The 24,156-nt window shown below is 39.7% G+C and overlaps 1 protein-coding gene across 10 annotated transcripts in view; it reads left to right on the top strand.

Annotated features, from left to right (window-relative positions):
• Window positions 1–24,156, top strand: part of PDE4D (phosphodiesterase 4D) — a 1,085,833-nt gene that overhangs the window by 659,348 nt on the left and 402,329 nt on the right. The window lies entirely within an intron of this gene.

Raw genomic sequence — 24,156 nt, 5'->3', positions numbered from 1 at the left:
AGAGATATTTAATCTGATACCTCATAGAACATATTCTTAATGAGGTGCTGCTATCAGCAAATTGTATGGGGTCTGATATCACTGATATCTTATACCTAAAACTGGACTTACTATGTGCTTTCTGTCCTCTGTATTTCTCACTGTGGCAGATATGGAGCATAACTAAATATTGTTGTTTTGATTTGCTTAATTTTGGTTAGTTGTATACTTGCAGTACTACAAACTTGCAAGCTTTGTTGGGGAAAGTGAGGGGAAACGTTACTTACGTTGGCTAGAAAGTTTCTTCTGATCTTTTAACTATAAAGAATTAATAATTATTCTGATGGGAGTGGATATGCCTTCTCTCAAAGACAGAATTTTTAACTTGTAGTTGGGACAGACGTTTAGGATTGTATTTCTGGGTGCTGTTATTACTTTAAACATGAAGCCAGCTGTCAAAATACAAATATATGAATATTCTAACTACAGAAAAATCAGAACATGAACACAGTCACCCAGCACTCTCATACTGTAGAGAAATTTGTATTTTGATCCATACTTGGGTTCAGACTCCTTGGGTTAGACCAGTAGTTTTCAACGTGTGGTTTGTGGACCCTTGGGAATCCACAGACTATGTCTCAGATTTCCAAAGGTGTCCGCATCTCCATTCAAAATTTTTTAGAGGTCCGCAAATGAAGAAAGCTTGAAAACCACTGGATTAGACTATCTCTGGATCAGGCTACAGGTAGTAATAGCCTGCATTATGGATACTATAAGCCACACTGCCCCAAAAGAAATACTAGGGATGGACTGTGCCTGAGACACTCTCTGAACACTAAATCCAAAGCAGATTTCTGATTGTCCTTGGAGAACAATCTGCATAGACTCCACTTCCCACATCCAACCCCGGGAACCCCAAACACATGGTAACATCTTCAGGTAAGATTAGTGGGCTGTTTGGGAGAGGGGATATGCTGGAGAATCATTGTACTATGCTCACACCCACTTTGCCAGCATAATAGTCTCTCTGATATTTTGGGTTACATAGCACTATGAAAGATAATCTAAAGATAATCTAATTTAGTTGTTGTACTGTAGCAAATATATATTTAAAACAATGCGGAGAATTAAAGTGTCTTGATCTATGTTGCAGACAGTTTAAGCTATTATATTTAGGCATGTGTACATAGAGATTTAGAATTTTTTAAATAACTTCCCAGGCATAAAAGTAAAAAAAAAAAAAACCAACAAAAACCCCCAGCATTATTTGTTCTTTAAAGAAGCAAGAACTTTCAGGATGAAAATAAATCTTTTACATCTAACTACTATTTCAATAGGAGCTGCAGATTTTTTACTTATTGTTTTCAAATAAATAAGGGAAAATGCAATTATTTTATTCCTAACGTGCACAATATTTTTAAAGGTATCCAGGCTTTTGATCCTGGCCTGGCTAGCTCCTGTAGGAGAAAAGAAACAAACAGTGGCTTTTAGTTGAGCCCATGTTGCATGGTGCTGACCATCTCTTGTTTCCAACGGCTTAGTGCCCAGAGTATCTGCAAAAATCTTTTGGAGCCAAACCAGGTCATCAACTACAGCAGGGGTGGGCAACCTATGGCACGAGCGCCAAAGGCGGCACGCGAACTGATTTTCAGCGGCACTCACACTGCCCGAGTCCTGGGCACTGGTCCGGGGTGGGGCTCTGAATTTTAATTTAATTTTAAATGAAGCTTCTTAAACATTTTAAAAACCTTATTTACTTTACATACAACAATAGTTTAGTTATATATTATAGTCTTATAGAAAGAGACCTTCTAAAAAGGTTTAAATGTATTACTGGCATGCGAAACCTTAAATCAGAGTGAATAAATGAAGACTCGGCACACCACTGCTGAAAGGTTGCCGACCCCTGAACTACAGTATACTGTCTCCCATTGCTGCCTTCATTCTATACCAGCTCCCACCAATGAACATGCCACCTTTTATAATATTGCCGTGCCACATGTCGATGAGATGCTCTGATGAAAGGAATGTATGGCACACTAAATATACTGCCCTTGAAAGATTGAAAAAAAAACCCTAAGAAATAAAGCAAAGAAATTGCACAATATAGTAGCATCTTGATTAAGATAAAAGGTACAATGTTAATCCAGCTCAACATATCCTATGTTTTCAACAGTGGAGCTGAGCATGCCTTTTGGAGGGAAAAGAAGAGCAAGCCAGCCATGGCTAATGAAGCTGTGTGGACACAGTAAATCCTACTACCAGGCAATAAACTACCAATAGATAGTCTTGGAAGTACAAAGGAAATTTTTATATAAATCAGATACTTAGGATCAAATTACTAAGTGATGTTTAAAGTGGTGTAAATATGATCTTACACCAGCTTTTACTAGGCAGGTGGCACGCTTAATGGTGTACATAGCTCATCTATGCAAGAACAAAATGTTACTGACACCTTGTCCTCTTCCTCCCTGTAGGCGTGTTTGTTTTATCCAATCACTGTCCTGTCATTAACCAAGATTGTAAACTCTATGAAGAAGGGACGGTATTTACTACCTGTTTTGTATAGCTTCTAACAAAAAGGGGGCCCCAATGATTCATTAAGGCCTCCAGATGCTACTGTAATACAAATAAAAAATCATAATGAAGACTCCCTTATATCTGGATTCCCTTAGACCTACTTACGCCAACTCCACAGTAGATAAGACATTCTAAATTGATGTAATTTGCCTACTGACGAGCCAAAAAAAATGTAAATGATTATTTTAATTTACATATTTTTAAACTACCGTCTACCTCCCTCAGTATGTGTGTTACACTAATTTAAATTTCCACCCATTTACCAATGTGTTACTTACAAATAGTACTTTAAAATAATCCTAGCTAAAGAATAGAAGATTTCTTGGCTTAACGGAAGCTATTTGGTGTCATGTATTTAGAAATGGAGTATTCTGAAACTTGCGAATGCTGCTTTATCTAAAACTGAGTTACATTTTTGTAGTTAGATTTTCACCTTAAAATTGAAGTAAGGTATGCACACTACTACATTTACAAATATAATCTTCAGTGACCTTTCTGTGCACTTCAATGAAAACGGGCTTTACTGATATGACATTATCTAGATCTATAGGCACCCTCTGTAGTCTGCATCATTTTTGAATTTGCAAGTTTGCATTTTAAACTAAATAGTCTTATAAATTAAGCAAATTTCTTATTTAGTTTCTTCACACCAGGTCACCTGATACTTCAATACCTTCCTCTCCCAAAAAAAGATGCGGGAAGCTATTTAAAGAAAATGTATTGGTTCAAGGAAGTAAAACAGAAATCAGTGAGCACAAAGTTGAACAAAACTGTTTAGATGGGGAAAAAAACAGTATGAATTATTGTATAAAGCAGGGGTCAGCAACCTTTCCCAAGTGGTGTGCCGAGTCTTCATTTATTCACTCTAATTTAAGGTTTCGCGTGCCAGTAATACATTTTAATGTTTTTAGAAGGGCTCTTTCTATAAGTCTATAATATATAACTAAACTATTGTTGTATGTAAAGTAAATAAGGTTTTTTAAATGTTTAAGAAGCTTCATTTAAAATTAAATTAAAATGCAGAGCCCCCCAGACCCGTGGCCAGGACCTGGGCAGTGTGAATGCCACTGAAAATCAGCTTGCGTGCCGCCTTCGGCACACGTGCCATAGGTTGCCTACCCCTGGTATAAAGAACCAGACTATCTGATACTGGTATAAAGAGTACATCAGGGGACTAGTGTGCAGGCGGGCGGCGGCGGCATGCGGACGGACTGGTACACCGGGACCCGCGAGCGGACACGACGCGCGCTGGCCGCAGGCGCGCCCGCGCGCGCTCGCGCCCGCTCTGCTCTGCGGCTGCGCAGCCGCGCTCGTCCGGGCTCGGTGCCCCCTGCCGCTGCGCTGGCATGGGGGCTGCCACAGGAGCCGGCGGAGCGGGGCCGGATGGGACCGAGGGGAAGAGCGGGGGCGCGCGGCGCGCGCGCTGCTTGGGGCAGCGTGATTTGTAGAGCCGCCCCTGCTAGTGTGCTAATGGGTTAAAATGCTAATGGGTTAAAATGCTAGACTCTCGCCTTTTCAAATGTGAGTTCAAATTCTTGATTGCTTCGTAAATTAAAATGAAGTCCGTGCTTTTTCATCTGAGTTCTCATTTGTGCACATCAAAAAGGCACCAAACAATCTGGTACAATTCAGCATCATAGGCGCTGAGTCTGTGGGTGCTCCAGCCCTTAAGCACCCACAGAAAAAAAATTAGTGGGTGCTTAGCACCCACTGCAGCCAGCTTCCCCACCTCCCCCCAGCACCTCTTGCCCGCCGATGGCTCCGCCAATCATTCCTCCCATTCCCTCCCAGCACCTCTCACTCGCCATGATCAGCTGTTCTACAGCGTGCAGGAGGCACTGGGGGGAGGGGGAGGAGCGGGGATGGGGCCTACTGGGAAGAGGGAGCGGAATGGGGTGGGAAGATGTGGAGTGGGGACGGGAAGAGGAGGGGCAGAGTGGGGGTGGGAAGAGGCAGGACGGGGGTGGGGCCTTGGGAGAAGGGTGGAATGGGGGCAGGGCCTGGGGTTGAGCATCCCCGGGGAAAGGAGGAAGCTGGTGCCTGAGTTCAGCATACTGGGTAGTCTACACTCAGGATATCCTAACTCCTTGACTAAAAGGGTAGATATAAATAAAACATTAGGTATTAATGATCCTTATAGGAAATGTGGTGTGAACAATCCTATTTTTAAAATTTGAAAATAGTGTAAAAATAGAGAAGATATTTAGTAAATGAAATCGTAAACCTTGTTTCTTTTCCAGAAATATGACCTGTGTAGATAACGTACAAAGTAGAGCAGAATGCTTGAATAGCTCTTTTGTTGTAGACGGTGTGTCAAGAAAATGATAGTTTGCTGCTTGTTTTTTTATTGTAAATATTAATGAAAAAGAAAATTTTAGAGGAACTGAAAAATGGCAACATTTGTCCTTGAGACTGCTCTCATTCTGGTCACTAGAGCAGCTAAGTTTGTTATTGGGAGAATTATGTATTAACTTGTCAAAAAATGTCCACTGTCATTCTTCCCTAAAATTGATGCAAATTCTATTCATGTCAGCTGGCTGTCCTATTTCACTCTGAAACCAATCCTATTTCAGTTTATCACTATGGCAGCAGATGTTGCACTGCTATCATGATGACCCAAAACATAGTAGGAGGATGGCTGGTAGTTACTTCAGATACTTACTGTATTTCTTTCTTTCTTATAATTTATATTAAAAAAATAAGTGACTTAAAACCATCTAGCTGTACATGTAAACAAATGCCCCTATTACTGATTGCCTTGTCTTCCTGACCAATTTCTTATGTCATGTGCACTTAGACTGTAAATTTTTTGACACACAAACTCTCTTATGTGTCTGTACAGTACCTAGCACAGCACCTGACTGGAGTCTGTGGGTGCTACTGCAATACAAATAGCTAAGAATAATAATCTAGAACAGGGTTCCCTAAACAGTGGGTCATGACAAGTTTCTATAAGGGTCCTGGGCCCAGTGTGGCAGGGAAACTCCAGGCAGGGAGGGTTGGAACTTGCCTACACCATTCTTGAGTGTATATTGGGGAACTACTTGAGCAACATGAGGTGGTCTTCCATCAACTGAGTCTGTTGCCTCCCACAAAATTGTCCGTACCAGGCTATCTTAGATGCTCAACTGCCAAAGTCTTATCCTCAATATCAGCAGCACAACGTGCTACTTCTGGCCACTGAGTTAGCCCATGCAAAGCCATCTGCAACTTAAACTGGTACAGAGGTCTAATATGTACCCTCGGCACTAGTGTGAATTGTATACACTGTTTACACTACTACCATTCGTTTTCGTGGGTGTTCCCAATGTAATGAATTTTATCTATAGGCTGCTATTTCTTGATCCTTTGTAATTATCCCATGAGCAATACAGTTAAAATATCAAGTGAAATGTGAAATATGCACTTTTAGCACAGTATTTTGCCCAGTCCTATAGCTGTGCAGAAGGAAACAAGAGGGTGGAAAGAACACCCAATCACATCTACACTTTTCTGCTTGTGTTAGGTACAATAACTCCTCTCCTCTCCCCTTCATACAATATTCTGCTTGGGAGCCAGCATAAAGGCAGTGCATGGTGCATTCATTTTAAAGGTGGCAGAGTTGTCATTTTGGTGTGCCTTCCACAGAAGAAAATCTAGCTGTTCTGTAACTCAGCCCCTCCATTCATGTCCCCTCTCCGTCCAGCACCAGGGTCATAGTTTAAAAATGACAGTTTATCTCATACTGGCAGATCCATTGTCTCCAACCTTCAATATATTCATAGTTCCTAAGTATATACGACTTATATGATATCTGCAGTTGGCTGATTCACCAGAAGTTAAACCAGGGGGCTCTCTAAGAGCATGGGTCTCTACAGCTTGAGTTAAAGAACCAAGGTTCTGTATCTGGGAGCTGGAACAGACCCACATGTTCTTTGAATAATTGGGCACATCACGTGAAGCATAAAAATACAATAATTATTACAGGTACATTCACTAAGATCTACTAGTTTATTAAAGAGAACTTCATTGAGGAATTAAAAAATTATAAATGGTATATTCTGTGCTTTATCACAGTGTCAAAAAAAGAAGGGGTCACTGAATGAATGCAACACAGGAGGTTTAGTTTGTGTGAATTACTACAGCAGGAGGTTATACAGAGTCAAATGTGGAAGCTGGATTTCAAGAGAGGCTGGATATTTTTAGGACCAACAGTAACATTTAGAGCTACACATTCCATGAGAGTTGTAGCCAGATAAGCCTCCCAGGGGCAGCTGATTACTGCAAAGGTTATGTGGGTATTTCCTACATCCACACACCTGTAGCGCTTCAAAATTGGCAGTAGGATTATTAGGACTTCTCACCTTCCACTGAAGAAACAGACATAGGCTTCTGCCAGTGGCAGGATATCGGACTCTATGGACCAATGGCAAATAAGAAATGTTGCTCCCGGGAAGTAAAGAATGATAAGTTGTGGTATACACAATATAGGCTTAGCTATGCCCATGCTTATATCTTTAGTTTATTTTGAAATGCAGCTCATATCATTTTGGTTTCTTCATACTACACCCGAAGAGAAGTAATTATACCTTGTCAATGTAGGCAGACCAAGGTTAGATCTAGCACCTGGGGTAATAATCATAACACTTCCTTTGTTTTATATTGCATTTCTATAGCGATTTATTTTAGCTTCGTATTTACAGGCTGTCTTCAGTACAGCTACCCATTTTGCCAATAGCTTGAGACATGTCTTTGAAATGTTCAAGTTATTTTGTTCAAAGTGAGGAAGGAATTTATTAAGCAAACTCTTTATTATTCCAGCTTTCATTTGGCTTTTGTCTGCATTGGCTTAGGTATTAAAAAGACTTTAGGCCTTCTGCTCTAACTACATTGTTCCTTTTTATTTAATATTTTTTCTATTTATGATGGTAAAGTATGGTAAAACTTGGATTCAGTTTTCTCTCTAAAATACCAATACATGATTTATAGTCTGTAAAATAATAGAAAGCTGGAAGGCCAGTACTAATACATGTGATTCCACTGATGATTTCTGATCAGACTGGAAAAGGTCCATTGATAAAATTCAGAGAATTTTCCCCTCTCTTTCCTCCTTTCGCTATTTAATATTTTTACAGCACTTTAAAAATATAAAATCCTTTATAAATGCAAAATGTTTTTGTGTTGACACTGCATGAGTTTTAAAATATAGCCCTTAGTGAATGTTTCCTTAAAAGCTCTGCATCTCCTCTGTGTCTCCCTTTTCTATTCTAGAAGTGCTGTCCTGATGGAATTCCAATAAATTCAGGAGCTGTGGTTTCCTGCAAACAAGTCAGACATGCTTACTCATGATTCTCTAATAGTATTTGATTTTGTCAGATAGAACTTCACCACAAGTAGTTAAACTAATTCGCATACAGGACCAGATTTTCTGATGGTTAATTCAGTTTCTACTAGTCTACACTATGCCTAGCCACTGTGATGGTCAATTGCTATGACAAGAGGCAGCTGCACTCTTCCCATCCTGGGGATGAAAGGGGATGGTCAGCACATTGTAAAAATTGGGTAGCATTGATGTAGGGAGTTCCCAGCAGAAACTGAAGTGGCCTATGGCATCAGGAAAAAAGCCTATCCCTGCTGATGAGTACTCTGGGGGGCAGAGGTGGTCTTGATGAGCTAGGTAGGTGTTAAGGAGTCATGTGATTTCTTGAGACTCTCAGCTTTCATTAAAACAAAAGTTGTTTCTAGCTTGCGTGGGAGGAGTCTTAGAAAATGAATGGAGCGTACTCTAAAAGCTCAAAAAACAAAAGGCAAAAAGATACCAAAATCTCTTTTTTAAAACTCATGATTTTTAAGCTAAACACAGGCCTGACTCATGATTTTTGAATGCTTGGGGTTGTCAATTCTGCATTCATCTTAAGATTTAAACCTGTTTTCACTCCAAGGAGGGCCAGGGGCATAGACTGATGTGCTGTCTCACCTACTTCAGTGAGAGCTGCTGGTTACTCAGCACTTTTGAAGACCAGTTTAGGAGTCTACATACAGATTTATGATTGGGTTTCTATTTTTGAAATCTTGGTCTTAGTGTGTTTATGAACCCTACACCCCTTTTAAACATATTCCGACATGCCAAGTGCCATACGTCTGGTGTGACACTCACTCGTACAAGCTACCCTTCATGCATTCCTGTAGCCCAGGTGGAATATCCCACAGTTGTTGCTCTTGGCTACCAGAGGCTACAGTTGGGCAGGCAGCCAATTGGGCTCTGTCTGCTGCTGTTCCTGCTGGAGCTGAGTGGTAGGGGAAAGCAGCTGAGAGGAGCAGACAAGACAGAATCATAGAAGATTGGGGTGGAAGACACCTCAGGAGGTCACCTAGTGCAACCCCCTGCTCAAAGCAGGACCAACACCAACTAAATCATCCCAGCCAGGGCTTTGTCAAGCTGGGCCTTAAAAACCTCTAAGGAAGGACATTCCACCACCTCCCTAGGTAACTCATTCCAATGCTTCACTACCCTCCGAGTGAAATAGCTTTTCCTGATATCCAACCTAGATTTCCCCCACTGCAACTTCAGACCATTGCTCCTTGTTCTGTCATCTGCCACCACTGAGATGTGGCAGTAGGGACAGCCACAGTAGCAGCAAGCAGAGGCTGTGGGGACAAAATGTAAAGGAACGCAGTACTGGCCCCAGGCAGCTCTTCTAGACACTCCTATCTCCCTTCCTCTTCCTGGACAGGTCCAGCATCCACCCAGTCATCTCACCCAGCTGCCCCTGTATTTCCCCAGCTCAGACAAAGTGCTCCCAACTCTCCTCATCCATCTCCTACATCTCCTGGTCACCCTCACAAATGTAGCTATCTCCAGCTTCCCGCAGCCACTGAGCTGCTCCCATTTTTCCCCTTCTCCCCAAGCTGGACAACTCCCCAAACCTAACTTCCCTTAACTACCTCCCAGCTTCCCCCAGCCAGCCACTCACGCAGTTTCCCTGGCAGCCCTGAGGTATCCCCATCTTCTTCCCAAACTCCGTCACAAACCCAGATGCCCTGGCCTGACCTCACCCACCACCTACCTACTACTTTTCGGCCACAACTTCAGCCCCCATCTGCCTGCTGCAGCTGTCAAATTTTTTGCAGCTCCATGTCCTGTCTCTGTCTCTGCATGGCACTGTTTATTAATCTGTAGCTGAAGTTTGCCACATATAAATTGTTTGTAAATATGTAAATTATTTAATGAGCTACTTTGCATATTTGCAAATAACTTGTATAGAGTTGCACATGGGACTGCACAAAACTTGACAGCTATGCCAATAAATAAATTTTGTCATTATATAATTTATAACTAAGAACTACAGAATCCACTTGGTTCATTATATGTGATGGTTTTTTAAATAATCCTAGCAATTGCCTGAACCTCATGACAAACTATGCAACACAGCCACTTTAAGAAAAATCTGACACATTTTGAGCAACTTTAAATTTTTTCTTTATTAATCTGTGTGAGTAAACCATAACAGATTCAGAATTAATATGATTCTTGTGCAACCAGAATCTAGTCCCAAAAGGAATACCAATTTCAACCCAATACAATAATATTAAAGGGAAATAATTTAGAAGTATAAAATATACAAAAATGGTGTTAAATAAGGATGGGTAAACTAGTTCAATGTAAAGTCTATGCATAAAAATGTCTTTACTACTTAACATTCAGTTCTGTGTACATAGAGCTTTATCAAACTTGGAGACAGACCACTTCCAGCACACAGAGCAGCATCTAACAACAACAAGTGGTCTGTCCACTTAGCAGGGAATCCAATTTGCCAGGAGGACAAAATTGTTTTTGTGTTAAATGTGTTGGAAATGTACATTTACTTGTTTTAAAAATTCCTCTTACATTTTCTTGAAGTTATTATGAGAAAGAAGAAACTGCTGATACAGCAAAATTCTGTTTCTCTGCAACCCTTCAGTCTAGAAATCCATCTTAACTGACTCCTGGTTATGATTTTTGTGTTTATTTCATTCCCTGTTTTACGTGGATGACTTTCAGTAATGTTTCTGTAACGCTTTGTGATAGCTCTATGGTTATCTTAACCCCTTCTGTCCCTGCACAGTATCATCTCACATCCATCATCCTTTTTTAAAATTTCCTTGGCCCCCCACTCTAGTTATTGTTATGGCTTCTTTTCTTAGTTTGTCGGTCTCTCCCACATATACTTTTTAAAGATGTTTATAAATTTCGGACTTGTTCATATTGTCCCCCACCACCCCAAGTCCTCTTCTCACTTGTCCTGCTTTTACCTGCCATCCTTTATTTATATCTGGTTTTGTCTCTAGTATTTTCCTGATAATATTTCTGGTAGCCCAGCTTGTCTTAGAGCTCCCCCTGCTGTTGGATGTCATTATGACTTATTCTGCTTTCAACATTATGGTATTATTAACATTAGAATAATGTACTCAATCTTGAAATAATAATTACATACATGGTAATACTTCGTATTTTATACTACTTTTAATCTCAAGAGTGCTTAACACCCTTGTAAGGTAGTCTGCATACTTCTATACCTATTTGATATATGGGTAAACTGAGTCACAGAGCAGCTAAGTGACTTGCTCAAAGCCACGTAGCAAGTCAGTGCAAGAGCTGAGCGATGGGAGTGGTAACTAGTGACATCTGCCATATCAGAAGGAAAAAAAGTATCTAGGTGGAACTGAATTTTTTAATAAGCTGTAGAAAAAGTAATATTCAGTGAAAATTTTTAAAATGAAAATCAAGTTTCTAACGTGACCTATTGGTTTTATTTCATTAGTGATGTTAGTCTTAATTAATTGTCACCACAGAGAGGCTTAAAAATGGTTTTCTTGCTTTAAAATTATATTTAATATCACCATGATGCTGATTTTACTCACATTTTAAATAGTTGTGCTGTTAAGGGATAACATGTACCTTGATTGACTGCAGGCTTTAATCATTTCATGTTGACATAGATCCCCTGGTCACCTTTTTATGGTAATTAGGAACTGTCAGTATTCTCGTACCATTTTCAAAAATCTTCTTTTTGAGATATGGTTGGCCAGCACTCTGTTGTTGTATGTCTTCTCAGGCCCTGATTACGGGCATAATCGTGACAGATAAAGAAAAATATCTGCTGGCTTCAAAAATGCATATTTGAGGCTCTTTACCATTTTTTTCAACTTCAAAGCCATGCTGATTTAGATACTAAATATTTGCTGTCTTCCCTTTCCATGTAGGTATATTTTGCTGCAGATATTGGCATCTGAGATTGTGCTATGCACACCTACATAATGCACTGTAAGAAGCCAATCAAGAATAGGCATAAGAGTAATTTCCTGCTCCTCTCTCAACAGGCAGTGCTAATAATGTGGTTTGAACATATTCCAGGAAGAATGTTGGTGCCAAAGCCAATTCTGGATGGACGTTTTCTACTACTGTTACAATACTAGTATGATTCAACTCCTCCAAGACCCCCTTCAGGTTTTGCCAGCCCTGTTAAACCTTAGGCTCGCTGGGTCCCAGACTCCTATACCAGCCCTTAACCCACCAGACTCCGTAAGAGATCTGGAGCTAGGACAAGGAACAAAGCAGATATGACAGGACTGAGCAGGGCATGTAGGAATAACTCTAGTTTGGTTGTATAGTTAATTTATATCCTTGATTATGTAGTGTCGAGTGAAGTACTAATTCAGGGGTGTTGTGTTTCAGGTAATGCTTGAGGTACTGTAGAGTCCACATTGTATGGAGAGGCTAAGTTATTCAGCTGTGCTGTACTTTTCACAAGGAAGAGTACAGACTGCTGCTCTGGGAGAGGAGAAAAGGGAATTAAAGTATTTGGCTTTTCAGCATTTAGATAAATATGTAACCTAATTGTTTGAGCACAGGACTAGGAGCCAGAACTTAATAGTTTTGATCCTCCTTTTTATATTGTCTTTCTCTCTGGTGCTGGACAACTTACTTAACCTCTCAGCTCCAGTTCCCTCCGCTACAAAATTCATATAATAATGCTTAATTTGGCATGGGGAAGTTGAGAAAATTACTTAATATTTATAAATTGTTTTGAAGATAAAAAGCCCCTGATAAATTCTAAGTATTATTATTGAGTGCTGGATTCCCTGCTGGTATTGCTTGTTTGTTTATATACTTTCCTTTTTGTATTATTCTTTTCTTGTCTCTGTGTATCTCTTTTTGTGTATTGTGAAAGTAAAAAACTTTTAGTCTATTCTTCTATATACTATTCCTAGGTCCTTTAGTTTCATATGGAACTTTGTAAAAATGAAACATGTTTTTTAAGTTATATTTTTAATAGTCGCAAACTGAATTTTAGAAGAAAGATTAAGAAATTCTTAATGAAACTACCAAGTTTCACTTGATTTCCATCTGGAGGTATAAAGTGACACTGTTTCATCAGAATTTTGCTGTAGTTCACCAAAATGTTCATAAACCTCATTGAAACTTAAACTGAAACAAGACAACCTTTGCCACAAACGCTTTATTCAGCTGTGTAGCTAATGTTTCCTTTTAGATGGTTTTTTTTCTTGTATTCACAGTAAAGGCTGAAAATAACACCTCTCTCAAAAATACCCAACAGCCCATAGTTCTTTCTAGGTTCTCCTTTATCTCCTTACTTATCTCTTTAGAAATTCCAGTCTCCTAACATCTCTACAAGTTGCCAGTGGTGGTCTTGTGGTGTTTAGATGTGATTGTAATTATCAGAACTGGGAGCACTAGCTGTTGGGAGTCTGAGAGGACAGGAAACAGGAAGTAGGGGGGAGGAGTTGAGGAGGCTGACTGAAGAGTTACAGAGGGTGCAGCAGCAGCTTGGTAAAGAGGTTTCCACTGTAAAAATAAAGTCCTGTTGAAGCTTGTTAGTACCTTGCCTGCTTGATACAACAGTTCTGTAATGCATCACTTCTGGTATTGTTTTTTCATGGACTCTCTCCAGTGAAAAGTGGTAATATTTCTCATGATGAGAAATTACTAATTATAAAGTCATTGTGAATAGGTAATCTTTAGATAGTTTGTTTCTGAGAGAGGTTAGTAGTTAAAGCACTGATCCTGCAATGTGCTCAATGCAGCCAGGACCTTTCAGGTCAATGGGGCGCCATGCAGAGGAACTTGTAGAATCAGGCTCCAAGCATGTACCTAAAGGTAATAATTGGAGATATACCAATCTCCTAGAACTGGAAGGGACCTTGAAAGGTCATCAAGTCCAGCCCCCTGCCTTCACTAGGCAGGACCACTTTTTGCCCCAGATCCCTAAGTGGCCCCCTCAAGGATTGAACTCACAACGCTGGGTTTAGCAGGCCAATGCTCAAACTACTGAGCTATCCCTCCCCCGACCTATACAACTGCATTAATTTCTTCTGTAATTGGGGTGCCTTTATTTGGGCCTTTCCCTTTCTCACTCTCCTTCAGTTCACTCTCTACCAATTTATTGTAATTTTGGAGTATTAATCTAATCACGTTTATTTTTAAAATTGCCATATCAGTAATTGTGCTAATTTCTCCATGAGATGTATTATTTATATTTAAACCTCAAGGGTGTCTTTTTAGTAGCATATGAATTAAGCACCATTCTTTTCAATGCATTTTTAAAGCACATTAATTGAGAAGATGTAGGATTATGCTGCATTTTGAGATTTGGTAGAACATTCTTTATAATTAAAATTTGGCCATCCATTTTTTTACTCATTTCTACTATTTCAAATAATCTGACCTTTTTTAAAAAAAGTTGATTGCAAACAGTATTATGAAATATAATGGAAAGTGGCATTATAAATTATGAATTTGATGTATTGGTAGGTTTTTAATAAGCTATGGTGCATTATAGTCAATTTGATCATTTTATGAATGCATCCAAGTTATCCAAAAGTGTTCAGAGGAGCTGCTTAGAGAGTGTAAACTTTTTATAAAAATCGTAGTTATTTTTACGGTAACGCTGGAAGAAATCATTTGCAAGCTGAATTCAAGCGGAGTCTCCCCCATTAGGCAAGCAGTCTAATTTGGCAGATCTAAGTTTATTGATGCTGAGTAAGTTCAGGTATCACTTTATAAGAGTGTTTTTGTTTTTGTAAAATATATGAATTATTTCATATGTAACACCTCTCTCTCCTGCTCCCCTTCAGCCCTTCCATGCAGAAAGAAAGAAAGAAAGATTGAAGTACTGTGAGAATTTACCTTTCAAACTTCGGTACCTAGCTTAGGACATCTAGTTTTGCATTTGGTGAAATTGGCCTTGTATGATATTTGGATGTCTAAACTACATGCTGATCTGAGTGCCCTAAAATAGAATTTGGTGAACTAACACTAAAGCCTGGTCTACAGTACAGTTAGGTCAATGTAAATCACCTTGCGTTGAGCAGGTTATGCATATGCCTACACTCACATTTTAATCCTGCCAGTATAAGCACCCATTAATAGTGATACAGTCACACTACCTCCCTAAATGGTGTTGAGCCATAGTTGGCCTGCTGTGGTTGACGCAGTGAGAGGATAGACTCTGAGTGATCTGTGTCAACCCTAACAAGTGGCTGTCCCACAATGTCCAGCACTGACTGCTTTGGTAACAAGTGTGAACTCCACTGACCTGGGGTCAGGGAGACCAGAAGCCAACCCGACTTTAAAGTCCCCGATATTTCTGAAATGCCTTTTCCTGTTTGCCAAGCACCTTGCAGCTCTCCCGTTTTCTGCGCAACTACCCAACCGACCATCCTGGTTATGTGCTCCAGATGCGCTCCTGCCTGCAGTAAACAGGAGGTGTTGAATCTTTTTAGCCTATTTGGAGAAGAGACTTGGACAGCAGATCTTGCCTATGCTGCTTTGGTTAATGCTAAGGAATAAGCAAACCACTATTTGCAGATGCTTGCGGTGGTGTAGCAATGTATCACCACTAGAAGTCCTTGGACTTTGGAGGAGGATAGAGAGAATGAAGTAAGTGGAATGGGATATTGGTTTATTCACCTTACTGCTTGATTTTGACTGGATTTTGTTAAGAGGTAAGGCTGATTCAGGTGCTTTATTGTGTTGTATAATTCTGATACTTGATAATTTTTAAAAAATACATTATTGAAGTATTAGGAACCAACCACATAATGTTTGTATACTATTTTGAAGTTCACACTTCAGCATGTGCTTCATTTAAAGTTAAAGGTTTGATCCTGTTTGTGCCCACTGAAGTCAATGACAAAACTTCCATTGCTTTTGATGGTGCATGGGGATAGAAAACTCTTGAGATGACTTAAAATGTATATGCTACTTATCTAAGTACTTATATGGCCCCACTCCCATTGTATCTGTCTCTCTGTACAGTCATACAATTTAATTATATGACTGATAAATCCCTGGATGCAGGAAATTGTTGACGTCAAGGTTTTGTTTGTTAAGGGATTTCTTTTTGCAGTTTAGCCTGGTACATTTCATTATTGCGGCATCATTTTCTTATCTGTAAAATTGCATGTTGTTAATGAGTGAATCTGTAGCAAAGAGGCTGAAGAAAATATCTATAAACAATTAAAAATATAACATGCCACCGAATAATACATATTTTACTTGTCTTCCAGCTAGATAATTCATTAGAAATTCATTGTACAAGGAATTCAAGCCCATTATAACATGGTTTCAAGAAAGCCTCATCCTTTTTCTTCTAAAATCTTGTTCTTTTCTATCCCTCTTCCTTTTCTTAGTCTAGATGGTGGTGAGACAGCAACAGACTGTAAATCAGGCTTGCATGTTCTGCAGCTGAATTAACTTTACTGCAAGGTTTGCTTCATTTACCAGTTCCTCTGAATTAGTTCTTGAAGAAAGATACAACTGCTCCAAATGAATCTGTATTTTTATTTTTTTAACAGTACTGGAAGACATTAAAACATACTGGTTGCAGTTCTTGATCTGACTTCTAAAGCTAGCAATAGATCCTGCTTTTTTGCAAACAGGAATGATCAGCTCTTGATTCTTCCCAGGTGCTGAGTCATCATGCAGTCCATTTCTGAGTTATTTTTAGTCTGTGGTTTAGCTTAAATGATGTTGGGTTGGAGCTGGGCTTTTTTCTTGTACATATTTGAAATATTTGGGAACTATTCTCTTTTTTTCAAAGTCATTAACTTACAAAGCATTTGGCTTCACATGAAGTGACAGAGTATTGGGGGACACTACGTGAGCTCCAGAAAAAAAGGAGTCAGGCTCAGTTCAGCTTCTTCCTCTTCTGTACAGGTGCTCAGGAGACAGGCTATCGTGCCTGTGAGAATGTAGCATGCCATCCCAGTGCCATAGGGTAGTTTTCTGTTATTCTTCTAATCCGTGTTAGTTTAGTTTTAATTTTGTGTTATAAACATTTGGCCAGATCCTCAACTGGTGTATGTACACTGGCTCCATTTATGTCAGTGGAGATATGCAGATTTATACTAGTAGAGGACCTGATCCATTACTGCTTGTTGCCTGCACCTGTGGTTTATTTCTAGCATCATTCCACCAGGTTGCAGACAATTAAGAAATATTCCTCATACAAATAAATCCCTGTTTCCTTCTAAACAAAATAATACTCTCTTTGCATATAGCTGTAAATGTTCAGTGTTTTGCATGCTGTAAGTCTTTGTGAGAACTTAATACATATCAATAGTCTATTATATATTATAATGATTTTGATTTGCCTTATTCATGGCAGAATACAGTTGTAATGAAAAGTGACAAATTATGATTTGCAATCTTGCTAGCAACAAGCCTTTCTAATTTGCAACATTATTGGAATGCTATGCTACTTATTTCAAGTATTTGAAGGCATTATTTTCTTCGTATCTATCAATGTACTTGGAAAACTTTTACTGTCTGCTCATGCTGTAAAGGATGCTGAGACTGTGAAAGAAAAGGGGAGGATAGAACCAAGTATGCAGTTGCCTTGGTAATGGGTGCTATGGTCAGAGTACAGGTGGCATCTATCTTATAGATTGTTAAACCAAACTATAGCCATGAAAATATGAGACATATCTTAGCAAAGTGCAGAAGCACCCCTCCTGCCCAAAAAAGAACCACAGAAAACCCATGCACTTTAATAATCAGTTCCCTTCTCTTGGTTAATATTTTTTTAAATAAATTAATGGGAAAGAATCCAGTCTATACATTACAACAGGTAGCAAGATGGGGTTTAGAGATCAGTGAACTCTAATAATCATTTTTGCCAATATCTGCTAGTTAGTGTCATTGGATTTAGGTTGGGAGTAATTTTAAAGAGATAAGAGTCTCATGGACCTTGAGACAATCAAGCAGCTGACTGTGCAAGTTATCTGTATTTGATATAAATTGACGTCAGAGCTCTGGGAATGTCCACGGCAATTCTGAAGCCGGTTTCTACATACATTCTTCTGACAATAAGGATGTCTATGCTTTAATTGTTTAATGACAGAGCAAGCTCAAACATCGTGTATAATAAAAATGTGTATAAATCCTGTTCATTCTCAGATTTAAGATATTTTCTGAATTCTTGGAAAACTATATGGCCTCAGAAGAATCTGCTATTATAGATCTACATGGGGGGAAATATTCTACATTCTTAATATTTTACGGAAACAAAATATTAACTGAATATATGTGGATGAAAATAATCTTACCAAATCTAATATGAGAACCCTGTTAGACAAGACTATAATGTTATCTGGATGCAGTATATTGTCAGCTGATCTTGTAATGTGAATATTTGTATTTGTTTGTGTATGAACTGTGATCCTGATCAGAAAAATCAGAAGCATAGGGGATAAATAGAAAATACAAAAATAACCAAAATAACTAGTATGTTTCCCATTTACAATGACTAAAACAAAAATAGTGGTGTTGCTACAAAAAAAGTGTTGATAGAGGAAACTGCATTTATATAACTTCTTCACAGAGAAAAATGACAAAATCTGGAGACATTTCTCTCTCCTCATCCTTCCCCATTCCTCCATTAGCAACTGTGAGGTCTCCTCCCTTCATTCTCTAGCCCTGCTCCACCTGACCCAGTGATCCCATCCCTTCTCACTTCCTTATTTCTATTGCCCCTATATCCACCTCCTTCCACATTGTCTTTCTCAACCTCGCATTGTCCTCTGGTTACTCTTCTGCTCAATATAACATGCATGCATCCGACGAAGTGGGTATTCACCCACGAAAGCTCATGCTCCAAAACGTCTGTTAGTCTATAAGGTGCCACAGGACTCTTTGCTGCTTTTGCTCAATATAAGCATTCCCTGGTCTCCCTTGCCATCAGAGAACTGTCCATCAGTCCCACTTGACTTTTCAGTTAATACCCTGATCTCTTTTTTTCTTTCATCTCTAAAACAACTGAACATACAGTCTATAACCAATGCACTGATTTCATCTTCTCAAACTCTTCTTCAATTTGTGAATACCTGGAGGATAAAGGCATACTAGCAGCCAGTATGGATTTACCAAGAACAAAGCATGCCAAACCAGTTTGATTTCCTTCTTTGACAGGATAACTGATTTGGTGGATAGGGGGAATGTGGTGGACATAATATACATGGACTTCAGCAAGGCTTTAGACACAGTCCCACGTGACATTCTGATAAGTAAGATGAAGAAATGTGGACTCGACAGAACATAAATGATTAAACAACCACAAACAAAGAATAACTATTAATGGAATGGTGTTGGATTGGAGGGAGGTCTCAAGTGGGCTTCCATGGGGATCTGTTCTGGGTCCGGTGTTGTTTAACATCTTTATTAATGACCTGGATGTAGGTTTGACTGGTATATGCTGATCAAATTTGCTGATGAGACAAAGCTGCGGGTGTTGGAGGAGGTTCCAAAACTTTGGAGGATAGATAGAAAACTGGGCTATAAAGAACAAAATGAAATTCAACAAAGGGGGAAAAAACAAATATAGAATGGGGGGGACACTGGCTTGGCAACAGCACTACTGAGAAGGATCTGGGAGTTATGGTGGATCACAATCTCAACATGAGTCAGCAATATGACGCTGTTGCAAAACAAACAAATGCAATTTTAGGTTGCACTAACAGAGGCATAGCATACAAGTCACAGGAGGTGATAGTACTGCTCTATTCGGTGCTGGTTAGGCCTCAACTGGAGTACTGTGTCCAATTTTGGTCACAATGTATAGCAAGGATGTAGAGAAATTGGAAAGGATCCAGAGGCATGTGACAGAGATGATCAAAGGGATGGAATGCATGCCGTATGAGCAAAGGCTGAAGGAATTATGTGTGTTTAGTTTGGAAAAGAGGGAGACTATGGGCGGATATGATAATAGTCTTCAGATACTTGAAAGGCTGCCACAAAAGGATGGAGAAAAGTTGTTCTCTTTTGCCACAGAGGGCAGGGCAAGAGGCAATGACTTCAAACTACAGCATAGGAGATTTACATTTAATCTCAGGAAAATTTTCTGAACTGTAAGAACAGTATGACAATGGAACAGGCTGCCTAGGGAGGTTGTGGAAGATTCTTCACTGGAGGTTTTCAAAAGGAGGCTGGATAGCCATCTGTCTTAGATGGTTTAGACACAACCAATCCTGCATCTTGGCAGAGGGTTAGATTAGATGACCCTTACAGTCCCTTCTAGCCCTATGGTTCTATGAACTGTCTTCAGTCCTTTCCAGTATGGCTTCTGACATTTCCATTCTATTGAAACTGCTCTCATTAAGGTATCTAAGGACCTCTTCCTGGGCAAATTTCAGGGCCCCTGCTGTATCTTCACCCTCTTTGAAGTCTGTGCTACTGTTAATTCTGTCAGTCTCCTGGCCATTTGCTCTTCTCCTTTGCATCCTGTCTCTGAGTCGTCTCATCAGCTTACATGCCTTCAGCTATTATCTGTTTATGCTAATGTCTCTCAATCTATCTCTCCATTACTAAACTGTCTCCTTCCATCTTATCCAATATCTCATCTTGTGTCTCTAACAGTGAACGTAGGTATGAGCCATGAGCTGAACACAGTCTGCTGAGAAGCTTTGTCTTGTCCACAAATGATTTACAAAAAGCCTGGATAACACTATTGACAGTATAGTGACATGTAACCCTCAGCAGTTCTTCTGTATGAAAGGAGTGCTGGCATACTGCCTGTAATGAATCTGGTAAACTTATACATAAATTGTAGAGTAAAAGATGTGTTATCCAGTATTTTACCAACTGGAAAGCTCTAGAAACTGGCATTTCTGATATCCCCCAATACAAAACTTCAGTAGGGTTGCCAGGTGTCCAGTTTTCGACTGGAACACCTGGTCGAAAAGGGACCTTGCTGACTCCCGTCAACACCACTGACCAGCCCATTAAAAAGTCTGGTTGGCACGGGGCTGGAAGGCTCCTTACCTGTCTCTGTGTGGCTCCCTGGAAGCGGTGACATGTCCTTGCTGCTCCTAGGTGGAGGAGAGGCCACAGAGACTCCATGCGCTACCCCCACCGCGAGCGCAGGGGACTGCAGCCAATTGGAGCTGCGGGAAGCAGCATGCAGAGCTGCCTGGCTGTGCCTCTACCTAGGAGCAGCAGGGACATATCACCTCTTGTGGGGAGCTGCCTGAGGTGAACACCACCCGGATCCAGCACCCTGACACCCCTCCCACACCCCAACCCCATCCTCTGAGCCTCTTCCCGCATAAAATCTCCCTCCCAGAGCCCGCAACCTGCACCCTCTCCTGCACGCCAGCCCTGAGCGCGCCTCCCCCCCCACACACACACTCAAACTCCCTTCCCTCCATTGGTAAGTATAACTCTTTTTATAACCAGAATTTTTGACTAACCAGCTCCCCCCCCCCCGTTCCTCCAACATACCGATAACACATGGGCAAAGTGAGTATAAAATGCTACCATTCTAATTCTTACACCCATTTAACCTGTGGGTTAAGGACTTTGCAAGTAGAGTGACCAGATAGCAAGTGTGAAAAATCAGGACAAAGGGGGGGGGGGGGGTAATAGGCTTCTATATAAGAAAAAGCCTCAAATATCAGGACTGTCTCTATAAAATCGGGACATCTAGTCACCCTATTTGCAAGGGACAGGTCAGAGGAGAAACAGATCTTAGGAATCAATTCTTTTCCCTTGTGGAACCATATTCACCTTTCATATTGTTTTAGAACTAGTAGATTAAGAAATGTCTCTCACTTATTTCTAGGGACACCTTTTTCATAGAGAATTATCTTCATCATTCACAGGAGCAGTACTGTAGAAAAGTATTGTCAGAAAAGAATGAAATGACATCAAGTGTAAGAGTTTATTACCGAGGAAAGTAGCTTAGTGGTAATGATTTCTTTTAGGATTACAAATGTATTGAATAAAAATAGTATTGTAATAGTTGTTATGCTAATTCGAAAAATATTATAACATACCGACTGTTAGTCCTTGGGGCAAATACAGATAATCAGCTGAGGTCTGGAAGGACCCTTCCCTCTTTTCCCCATAATAAACTATTGCACAATTCAGTACATTGAGGGGCGGGGGGGGAGAGAGAGGGAGAATTAGTATTAGTATTAGAATTAGTATTAGAATTAGTATGTTTTTCTGGTTTCAGAGTAGCAGCCGTGTGCTGAAGCATCTGGTATTGGCCATTATTGGATACAATATAACCATAGAAGATGGACTTTGGGTCTATTGTGATATGGAAGCTCTTATGTTAGGGTTCTTAAGTTGGGCATCTGAAATATTCCAACAGTGTATATATTCTTAAAACAAAAGCAAATTTATATTGTCCTTTATTATGAACCAGTACTATCTTTTATTATTTAATACATTTTTTTCAAAGAATCAGTAAGTGTCTCAATAAAATCTTTCATCTTACCTGATTTTCATATTTTTAATTTACAATGGGGTATTCAAAGGAGTCTAACTCCTGTGGGCCTCTCAGAAAAAGCCAGTCTTAATTGCTTACATGCATTCCAATAGAAATATCTGTAGGGTCCAGTCCTGCACACCCTTAAGCAAATGTGTAACTTTACTAACATGAGTAAGGCTGTTGACTTCTCTGGGACTATTTATACAGATAAAATTATTCAAGGGTTTCAGTGTTTGCCAGACTGAAAACTGTATACTTTCCAGAGTTATTGTGGTTGTTTTTTTTTAATTTTGTTTCAATACACTATGTTGTTATAAATCCAAATCAGAAATGAGTCCTTTTTCAGAAAAAAAGATGCTAGCAGTATCAGAAATAGAGTAACAGTCACATCGTAGGCTCTTCTCTTCCAACATTTATTCATTAAGGTTCCTTCTCTGCTTGCCTGACTGCTCAGTTTGTATGACACCTCATGGCATACTGAAGGCTGCTAAACAAGGCAATGAGGCAGAAACTCAGTGGGAGAGAAAAAGATGAAATATTACAAAAAAAAAATTCAGTAGGAAAAAATAACACATTTTATCTTACAGAAGATTCTCAAACACATCATGTACTTTAGGGATATTAAGGTCTTAGCTTTGTTTTGTAAAATATAAATAATTTGGGAATCTCTTTTGTTAGAACTTCCTGTCTCTCAAATGTCTGATGACATGAGAAACATTTAGAAATATAGTAAAAAATGTACATTCTGTAATGATGGAACTTAGAAACAAAAGAGCATATTCTACTCTGTCACCTGTGGGCAGCCCCATGGAGATCAGTGGAGTTGCCCACATGAACCTAGGCACAGAACTGCTCTGTGTAGTTTGCATACTGATCTAATAATGTTACTGATTTAGACATTCAATCATGTTAATGTTTTAATCACTGATCATACAGTTGGATCTGCCTTTGTGGATCCAATTTCACAACGAGGTCTTCAGTTTTTAGTGTACTTATTATAGAGGGTTTTTTTTAAGTTAAACCTTCATGAGCCAATGCTTCCCTCCAGTTGTTTGGTGGTTGGGAACAAAAGCTAATTAAACTAGGCAGTGTATGGAGAACGTGGAAGCAGTCATTCTGTAGTATGGTGCACCTTTTCACTGAACTCATGTAAGTTCCTCTGAGAGCATTTATCAAATTAGGGCTTTTTAGGGTCAACAAGTCAAGCCAGTCAGAAGAAAAAATGTGTTGGACCAGGTAGCAACTGCTATTCATGTCATGGTGTTCTTAGAAATCCAGTGGATACAGGACAGAAAGGTTAATGCTGCTAAAGGCAACATTAACTTTCCTTCTGCATTTTTAAACTCTTTTTAGGGAAAGTGTTAATGGTAGCTTGGCTCTTAAGGGAAACTTAGAATCATAGGACTGGAAGGGACCTCGAGAGGTCATCAAGTCCAGTCCCCTGCACTCAAGGCAGGACTAAATATTATTTAGGCCATCTCTGACAGATGTTTGTCTAACCTGCTCTTAAAAATGTACAATGACAGAGATTCCACAACCTCCCTACGCAATTTATTTCACTTCTTAACCACTCTGACAATTAGGAAGTTTTTCCTAATGTCCAACCTAAACTGCGTTTGCTGTAATTTAAGCCCATTGCTTCTTGTCCTGTCCTCAGAGATTAAGGAGAACATTTTTTCTCTCTTCTCATTGTAACAACCTTTTACGTACTTGAAAACTGTTAAGTGAAATTTCTGACAAAACTAAAGGGTTTCCAAACCATATTCGGTCTCCCCAAGATGCGGTTAGGGACCCACCCTTTTTGGGGTGGGGGGAGGAATGGGAAAGAAATTGTGAGATGGAC

Source organism: Mauremys reevesii, linkage group 6 (assembly GCF_016161935.1).
Source record: "Mauremys reevesii isolate NIE-2019 linkage group 6, ASM1616193v1, whole genome shotgun sequence".
Taxonomy (NCBI): Eukaryota; Metazoa; Chordata; order Testudines; family Geoemydidae; genus Mauremys; species Mauremys reevesii.
This window is presented reverse-complemented; position numbering and strand designations above follow the sequence as displayed.